Here is a 9,972-nt window from a genome sequence, read left to right as displayed (position 1 = left end):
CCTCTGAATGTCTTTTGCAATGATTTCATGAACCTTCACTTCTCCTCCCATCATTATACAATACAACATGATAGCTCTCTTTTTATTGACCTCAGAAGTGTTCACCGTGCCCAAGATTGATCTCTTCAAAAGCTCATACCACCCTTTTGCTTCAGGGGTGAGGTCTCCTCTTCTCAAGTACTTGTACTTGTTTTTAGTGGTTCCTACCCACTCCGTGTTTACCACACAAATTTCACTAGCAATCTCATCATAGTCTTGCTCTTCATTTAGCCTTTGATGGTATCCTGGCTCATCAAAATGGGTTGCCCTTAGTTTCAACACTTTCATGATAGTGCTTGGGCTAAAATCCACTTCAGTTCCCCGTACATAACTCTTGTAAGTTGGAGCTTGATTCATTTCTATCCTTGGGGTATTAGTGTAGAATTCCCATATAATGTTTGCATTGATCCTAGTGATTGGTGAGATGAGCTCTTCCCACCTCCTCTTTCTAATCTTGGCGTTCATTTCTTGACAATCTTCATCTTCCAAGAGAAGTGGAACTTCTGGGTATATCTTTTTGTCTCTCATCCATCCCCATTGTGTTTGATGGTACCACGTTCTGAATCTCCATTGATCAAATCGAGGAACACTTTCTTCGTTCATTGGTTCTTTTCCTTTCCTCCGTTTGGTTCTTGAAGAAGAGGCCATACTTAGTCTTTTTGAGGTTATGGTTGTATGTGGAAGGGGGTTAAGGTCTCGGTATTTTTTTGGAGGAAGAGAATTGTGAAGTTAAGAAAATATGATGAGTAATGATGAAGGGAATGGAGGTTGGATAATTAGGATGCAAGGAGTGTACACTCCTTCGGTTATGTGCATGGTTAGGTGGTGTTTTGTGATCATTTATTTAAACAATGAAGGGCTAGGATGCAAGTGGATATCTTGTTAATCTAAGGTGTGCATGCAAAGTTGAATAAGGACAAAGCTTGCCTCCTCAAGCACTTTCAACGTACTCTTCCCCAGGATGTGCAGTACCACCTCTTGAAGCATGTGATGCATTCTTGTCCTCATGTTATGTCCTTCCTTGTCTTGTCCCTTTCATTGAATATTCTCTTGACCACCTAACCATCACTACAAGACAGCAAGAATAACTATATTTAAATAAGGCAAGAGAAAGAGAAAAGAAATAAATGTAAACTATCATTCCTTATGCTAGATCAACCGTGATTTCTTCATGCATTGCCACGGGTGACACCAAACTTAATGTTTGGTTCCATGGTTCAATATATTACTTCTTTAAACCATAGTTCTTTTGAAACTCCTACTTTGTTTTTGGTTAAATCTTTCATAAGGAATGCTTTATTAGATTGCCTTCTAACAATTATAGTTATTGTTAAACCTCCATGACATTCAAAACTTAAAGGACCATTGACTTTCATGACTCATTCTTGTAAATTATTTAGTGTAACCTGTGGGTACACCAAACTTAGAATTCAATCATATACCCTCCAATGTCATGAATAATTGTCAAGTTTGTCCTCAAGAATTTGAAATCATATTGATGCAACAATTATTATGTATATTGAAATATTAAAGACAAGAAAATTAAATCATGGGTTGCCTCCCATGGAGCGCTCGTTTAATGTCACTAGCTTGACATTGAACCCTTCTTTTATGGTGGTTGATAATTGTAGTGCCTCAGCTTGTCCCCTCTGATTGTGAATCTTCTCTGTGTGCCATTATGCTCAATTTCAATATGCTCAAGAGAAAGCACTTTGTTCACTGTGTAGTAATCTTGTGCTTCTTGCTGTTGGTATACTAATTGTACCTTGTCATCTTTGGAGAATCCTTCAGTTGGGACTTTTTTATTCTTCCACCCTTTTTGAAACTTTTTCTTGTTTTTCTTCCTTTTTCTTGTCAACCTTTCTTCCTTGACAGCAGCCTTGGTTGTGGTACTTTCCTTCTTGTTTATCATCCTGATTCCTTTTTGAATTCCTTCTCCTTTCTGCACCTGCTCATTCTTCTGCTCCCCCGTGTTGTTGGTTGCTTGCTTTGGAAAACAGTCACTGACTACCTTGCTTCCCTCTTCATTCATTTGTGGTTCTGGAAACACTTTCAGGATAATACTTTCCTCATGCATCCTAAGAGTTAATTCTCCTTGCTCTACGTCTATGATAGCCCTGGCAGTGGCCAGGAAAGGTCTCCCAAGTATGATAGAATCACTTTCATCCATATCTGAATCTAAAACCACAAAATCTGCAAGATATATGAATTTGTCCACCTTGACTAGAAGGTTTTCAATCACACCCCTGGGATGTACTATTGACTGATCCACCAATTCTAATGACATCTGTATTGGTTTCACCTTCTCTATGCCAAGCTTTTTCACTAAAGAGGATGGAATCAGATTTATGCTTGCTCCTAAATCACACATCCCCTTGTTGATAAATAGGCTTCCAATAGTGCAAGGTAAGAAGAAACTCCCTGGATCTTCCAACTTGGGAGGGAGTCCTTTTCTGATGAGTGCACTGCATTCTTCAGTGAGGAGTATAGTCTCCTTCTCCAACCAGCTTCTTTTCTTGTTGATGAGTTCCTTCAAGAAATTGGCATATAAGGGCATCTGTTCCAAAGCCTCAGCCAAGGGAATGTTGATTTCCAACTTCTTGAAAGTTTCCAGGAATTTACGGAAGTGTTGATCTTTGGTTTCTTTGTTGAACCTCTGTGGATATGGCAGTGGAGGGTTGAGGTCCTTCTCCTTTTTCTGTTGTCCTTGAATTGCTTCTTCTTCTTTCTTTTGTGTATTGATTGGCTGGTCTTCTTCTCCTTTGGAGTTCTCTGTGTTCTTGTTTGGCACCATATTTTGATCATTGGCTTCTTCTGCATTTGTTGGCTTTTTGCTGCTCTCTACTTGTTTCCTCGTAGTGTCATTGTTGCTTACCAATGTTCTGCCACTCCTTAACTGTATCGCCTTACATTCTTCCTTAGGATTTGGGATTGTGTCACTTGGTAGAGAACTTGATGGCCTTTCAGTTGCAAAATGTTTAGAGAGCTGGCCTATTTGTCTTTCCATGTTCTTGATGGAGGCTTCTTGATTTTTGGCCGTCATTTCTTGATGTTTCCACAGCTTGTCTATCAAGGTTTCCAGGTTAGTGATTTTTTGAGATTCAGGGGGTGCTTGTGGTTGGTTGTGAGATATGGGTGGTTGATGATAGGTGTTTTAGTTGATGGATTGGTTATGGGTTGGATAATGGTTGGAGTTGGGGTAGGTGTTTTGTGGTTTTCTGAATGAATTTTGGTTGTTGTTCTGCTGGTTGTTCCTCGGGTTATTTTGTGTTGTGTTTCTTTGCCATGATTGTTGGTTATGGTTATGGTTATCTCCCATCTAAGATTGGGGTGATTCTTCCAGGACGGGTTGTAGGTCTCACCATAAACTTCATTCTGTCCAGGATTTTGGTTATGCATGTATTGCACTTGCTCCTGTTGTTGCTCTTCTTGACTTTTTTCATTCTGCACCCATACAGTTGATGGTTGGCTTGTGTTCACAGCTGCTACTTGAAGGCTGTCAATTCTTTAGGCCATTTGTTTAAACTGTTGTTGAATTTATTGTTGCATCATTTTGTTTTGAGCCAAAATGGAGTCCACTCCTTCCAGTTCTAGTACCCCCTTTCTCTAAGATGGTTGGCGGGTTCTTTGATGAGCAAAGAAGTATTGATTATTGGCCACCATGTCCACAAGATTTTGGGCTTCTTCGGCAGTTTTCATCAGTTGTAATGAACCTCCAGCAGAGTGATCTAATGCCTCTTGAGATTTCAACGTCAAGCCTTCATAGAAATTCTGCAGCACATCCCATTCATTGAACATTTCTGGGGGACACTTTCTGATTAGAGCTTTGTATCTCTCCCATGCTTCATACAAGGATTCGGCATCTAATTGGGTAATGTTTGCACCTCGGTTTTCAGCCTGATGATCCTTTGGGGTGGGTAGAATTTGGCTAGAAATTTGGTCACCAAATCATCCCAACTAGTGATGCTTCCCTTGGGAAAAGTTTCAAGCCATTGTGCAGCCTTATCCCTTAATGAAAATGGGAATAGCAGGAGTTTGTATGTTTCAGGATTCACACCATTGGATTTGACAGTGTCACAAATCCTTAAGAAGGTGGATAAATGCTGATTGGGATCTTCCAATGGGCTTCCTCCATAGGAACAATTGTTCTGAACAAGTGTAATGAGTTGTGGTTTTAGCTCGAAGTTGTTTGCATTGACATTGGGAGTGAGGATGCTACTCCCACAGTGTCCTGGATTTGTAAAAGTGTATGAGGCTAGGACTCTTCTTTGAGGGGGGTTATTGTTGGCTACTCCCCCTGTTGCATTCAAATTTGAGTGATTCCCTTCCATTTCGTGATATTCTTCTTCCTCAGATTCTTCTTCTCCAACAATGCCTTTCCCTCTTTCAGCTCTTCTTATTCTCCTGAGAGTCCTCTGATCAGCTTTAGACAGAATAGAAATAGCTCTCCTTGTACCTGACATACAAACAGGACAGGAGAAACACACAACTAGTGATACTTCACTCTATTGCTAGAATGAAGTTTTAGTTAGGTTAAGCAAAAACTCAAACAGTTAGTGGGTTAGACAAAATTAAAGAAAAAAATGCTTGATCTAAACTACCACCTCACGTAATCATTGTCAATCTAATCAATCCCCGGCAACGGCGCCAAAAACTTGATGAGCGAAAAACGATTCGACACAAAACTCACCGGCAAGTGTACCGGGTCGCGTCAAGTAATAATAACTCACATGAGTGAGGTCGATCCCACAGGGATTGAAGGATTGAGCAATTTTAGTTTAGTGGTTGAATTAGTCAAGCAAACAAGTGTTGATTGTGTGAATTTGTGTTGACAGGAATTTAAATTGCAGAAAATATAAAAGGGAATGGGTGAATTGCAGAAATTAAAGAGAACTGAAAGTAAAAGAGCTGAATCTTAAAGTGCAAGTAATGTAAATTGCAGAAACTTAAAGTGCAAGAAATGTAAATGGCTTGAATTATAAAGGGAATTGGGAAGTGGAATTGCAGAAATTAGACAAGGAAAAGTAAATTGCAATAAACAGAAGAGTAGAAGAGAAATTAAAATGAAAACTCCAGATCTCAGGACCCAAGAGACTAGATAACCAAGTCTAGATCTCAATGCCTTCCTAGATCAAAATTCAGAATTCAATTGCAAGAAATGTAAATATCAAGCAGTGTAATAAAGGGATTCAAATATCAATTTCTCAAATGTGCAGTAGCTCAAAACAGAGAGAGATCTCAAGGTGAGATTGAGACAGAATTTCCTCAATTCTCAACACCCAAGACTCAAGTGAAGCTTTGCAGAAAAGAAAACAAGAAAACCCAGAGGAAGAGAATTCTTCCCAGAAACTCTCTCAAATCTCAAGTGATCTCTCCAAAAATTCCTTAGCAAAAATACCCAAATCAAAAGCTCTCTCCATTCTTTAAATCCTAAGCTATTTATACACTTTCTTCTAATGATCTTCAAGCCTTGAATTGGGCCTTGGCCTTGATGGAATTGGGTTGAAAGTGGCCTCTGTTGATTGCTCTTGGTGCAGGGAAGAAATCCACTTGTGAACCGGCCATGCAAGTCTCACGTTTGAGCCAACGTTTGAGGCCAAACGTTGACTCAAACGTTGCTGAGTGAATGATAAAGCAGAGGCCAAAGTTGCTGTCATCCACGTTTGGCTCAATGTTTGAGGTCAAACGTGAGCTCAAACGTGGATCCCTCATGCATTCTTTTTGGCCAACGTTTGGCCCAACGTTTGAGGTCAAACGTTGGCGCAAACGTGGCTCAATTATCTCATCAATCAGGGGTGCTCTTCCATGCTCTTATTTGCCAAAATGTCGCCAACGTTTGACCCAACGTTTGAGGTCAAACGTTGGCTCAAACGTCATTGCCAAAAGCTCACTCTGCCTCCTCTTTGGTGCCAACGTTTGCCTCAACGTTTGAGGTCAAACGTTGGCTCAAACGTTGGTTTTGCGGGGCGTCAATTTTCCTCCTTGTGGCGCCAACGTTTGCCTCAACGTTTGAGGTCAAACGTTGGCTCCAACGTTGCCTCCAGAAGCTTCTTCTTCGGCCAACGTTTGCCTCAACGTTTGAGATCAAACGTTGGCTCCAACGTTGGCATCCAGGGGCTCTTTCTTCAGCCAACGTTTGCCTCAACGTTTGAGGTCAAACGTTGGTTCCAACATTGCCTCCCAGGGGCTTCATTTTGAGCTTCTTGCACCCTCCTTCCAAGCTTTGTTTCACCTATCATCAATCAATCAAAAACATCAAAGCTATGCTTCAAATCATGAGAATATTTCTCTTCCAAAATATATGACAATTATAACACAGTATCTCATGAAAAAGCATCATTTTATACATGATTGATTGAGTCATAGATAACATGAATTTCAACCCAATTGGCTTACTTATGGCTTAAGAAAGTGCATAAAACTAACTAAAAACAAAGAAAAAAAACTAGTAAAACTAGGCTAAGATGACTTGTCATCACTTCCATGGCAAGCTGTATGTAGGGTTTCACCGTTGTCAATGGCTACCTCCCATCCTCTCAGTGAAAATGTTCAACGCGCTCTGTCACAGCACGGCTAATCATCTGTCGGTTCTCAATCGGGTTGGAATAGAATCTAGTGATTCTTTTGCTTCTGTCACTAACGCCCAGCCCTCAGGAGTTTGAAGCTCGTCACAGTCATTCAATCCTTGAATCCTACTCAGAATACCACAGACAAGGTTTAGACCTTCCGGATTCTCTTGAATGCCGCCATCAATTCTAGCTTATACCACGAAGATTCTGATTAAGGAATCCAAGAGATATCTACTCAATCTAAGGCAGAATGGAGGTGGTTGTCAGGCACACGTTCATAGTTGAGAATGATGATGAGTGTCACGGATCATCACATTCATCAGGTTTAGGAACAAGTGATATCTTGGAATGGAAGCAAGCATGATTGAATGAAAAAATAGTAGTAATTGCATTAATCCATCAAGACACAGCAGAGCTCCTCACCCCCAACCATGGGGTTTAGAGACTCATGCCATAGAAGATACAATGAGAAACGTATAATGTGTCATGAGGTACAGATACAATGTCAAAAGATCCTATTAATAGTGAGCTAGTAACCTAGGGTATACAGAAATGAGTAAATGACGTAAAAATCCACTTCTGGGGTCCACTTGGTGTGTGCTTGGGATGAGCATTGAAGCTTTTATGTGTAGAGACTTTTCCTGGAGTTAAACGTCAGCTTTTATGCCAGTTTGGGCGTTTAACTCCAATTCTTATGCCAGTTCCGGCGTTAAACGCTGGGAATTCTGAAGCTGATTTGCAACGCCGGTTTGGGCCATCAAATCTCGGGCAAAGTATGGACTATTATACATTTCTGGAAAGCCCAGGATGTCTACTTTCTAACGCCATTGAGAGCACGCCAATTGGGCTTTTGTAGCTCCAGAAAATCCATTTCGAGTGCAGGGAGGTCAGAATCCAACAGCATGTGCAGTCCTTTTTGGCATCTGAAACAGATTTTTGCTCAGGTCCCTCAATTTCAGCCAGAAAATACCTGAAATCACAAAAAAACACACAAACTCATAGTAAAGCCCAAAAAAGTGAATTTTAAATAAAAACTAATAAAAACATTCTAAAAGCTAACTAAAATGTACTAAAAACATACTAAAAATAGTGCCAAAAAGCGTATAAATTATCCACTCATCACAACACCAAACTTAAATTGTTGCTTGTCCCCAAGCAACAGAAAATCAATTAGGATAAAAAGAAGAGAACATACTATAGACTCCAAAATATCAATGAAACTTAGCTCCAATTAGATGAGCGGGACTAGTAGCTTTTTGCTTCTGAACAGTTTTGGCATCTCACTTTATCCTTTGAAGTTTAGAATGATTGGCATCTATAGGAACTCAGAACTCAGATAGTGTTATTGATTCTCCTAGTTAAGTATGATGATTCTTGAACATAGCTACTTTATGAGTCTTGGCTGTGGCCCAAAACACTCTGTCTTCTAGTATTACCACCGGATACATACATGCCACAGACACATGACTGGGTGAACCTTTTTAGATTGTGACTCAGCTTTGCTAGAGTCCCCAATTAGAGGTGTCCAGGGTTCTTAAGCACACTCTTTTTTCCTTAGATCACTTTTTATTTCTACCATTGCCTTTTGATTTAAAGGGCTATTGGCTTTTTCTGCTTGCTTTTTCTTCTTCTCTTCTTTTTTTTATTTTATTATTATTTTTTTTTTTTGCTTTTTCTTGCTTCAAGAATAAATTTGATGATTTTTTTAGATCCTCAATAACATTTCTCCTTTTCCATCATTCTTTCAAGAGCCAACAAATTTAACATTCTTTAAACAACAAATTTAAAAGACATATGCACTATTCAAGCATTCATTCAGAAAACAAAAAGTATTGTCACCACATCAAACTAATTCAACTAGTTTCAGAGATAAATTCGAAATCCTGTACTTCTTGTTCTTTTGTAATAAAAACATTTTTCATTTAAGAAATGTGATGGATTCATAGGACATTCATAGCTTTAAGGCATAGACACTAAGATACTAATGATCATGTAATAAGACACAAACATAGATAAACATAAGCATAAAAATTCGAAAAACAAAAAATAAAGAATAAGGAGATTAAAGAATGGGTCCACCTTAGTGATGGCGGCTTGTTCTTCCTCTTGAAGATCTTATGGAGTGCTTGAGCTCCTCAATGTCTCTTCCTTGCCTTTGTCGCTCCTCTCTCATGATTCTTTGATCTTCTTTAATTTCATGGAGGAGGATGGAATGTCTTTGGTGCTCCACCCTTAGTTGTCCCATGTTGGAACTCAATTCTCCTAGGTAGGTGCTGATTTGCTCCCAATAGTTTTGTGGAGGAAAGTGCATCCCTTGAGATGAATCTCTCCATCTCCCATGACTCGGAGGTGGAAGCTTTTGCCTTCCCTTTCCTCTTTTTAGAGGTTTCTCCGGCCTTAGGTGCCATAAATGGTTATGGAAAACCAAAAAGCAACGCTTTTACCACACCAAACTTAGAAGGTTTGCTCGTCCTCGAGCAAAAGAAGAAAGAAGAGAGAGTGGTGGGGTAGGTGGGGATCCTGTGGGGTCCACAGATCCTGAGGTGTCAAGGATAATTCATCCCTGCACCAAGTGGCGAGCAAAAATGCTCCTTCTGCCAATCCTGGCGTTAAACACCGGGCTGGTGCCCATTTTTGGCGTTTAACGCCAGCTTGGTGCCCATTCCTGGCATTTAATGCCAGTCTGGTGCCCCTTTCTGGCGTTAAACGCCCAGAATGGTGCCAGACTGGGCGTTAAACGCCCATTTACTGCCCTTACTGGCGTTTAAACGCCAGCAAGTTTTCCTCCAGGGTGTGCTGTTTTTCTTTCTGTTTTTCATTCTGTTTCTGCTTTTTCAATTGATTTTGTGACTTTCCATGATCATCAACCTATAGAAAACATAAAATAACAAAGGAGAATAGATAAATATAACATTGGGTTGCCTCCCAACAAGCACTTCTTTAATGGCAGTAGCTTGACAGTGGGCTCTCATGGAGCCTCACAGATACTCAGAGCCATGTTGGAACCTCCCAACACCAAACTTAGAGTTTGAATGTGGGGGTTCAACACCAAACTTAGAAGTTGGTTGTGGCCTCCCAACACCAAACTTAGAGTTTGACTGTGGGGGCTCTGTTTGACTCTTTTTTGAGAGAAGCTCTTCATGCTTCCTTTCCATGGTTACAGAAGGAGAACCTTGAGTCTTATAGTTTGCACTGTCTGCAAGCCATGGAGCTTCCTGGATAGCAAATAATTGCTCATCCGGAAAGGTTTTAGAGATCTCAGTAGGAGGGAGGAATGCTCCTGCTACTGGTTCTATCCGGGACATGTGATCAACTACTTGATTCTCTGTCCCTTTTCTGTCTCTTATTTCTATATCAAACTCTT

The sequence above is a fragment of the Arachis duranensis genome, chromosome 2, assembly GCF_000817695.3.
Source record: "Arachis duranensis cultivar V14167 chromosome 2, aradu.V14167.gnm2.J7QH, whole genome shotgun sequence".
Lineage (NCBI taxonomy): Eukaryota > Viridiplantae > Streptophyta > Magnoliopsida > Fabales > Fabaceae > Arachis > Arachis duranensis.
Note: the sequence above shows the minus strand (reverse complement) of the source record.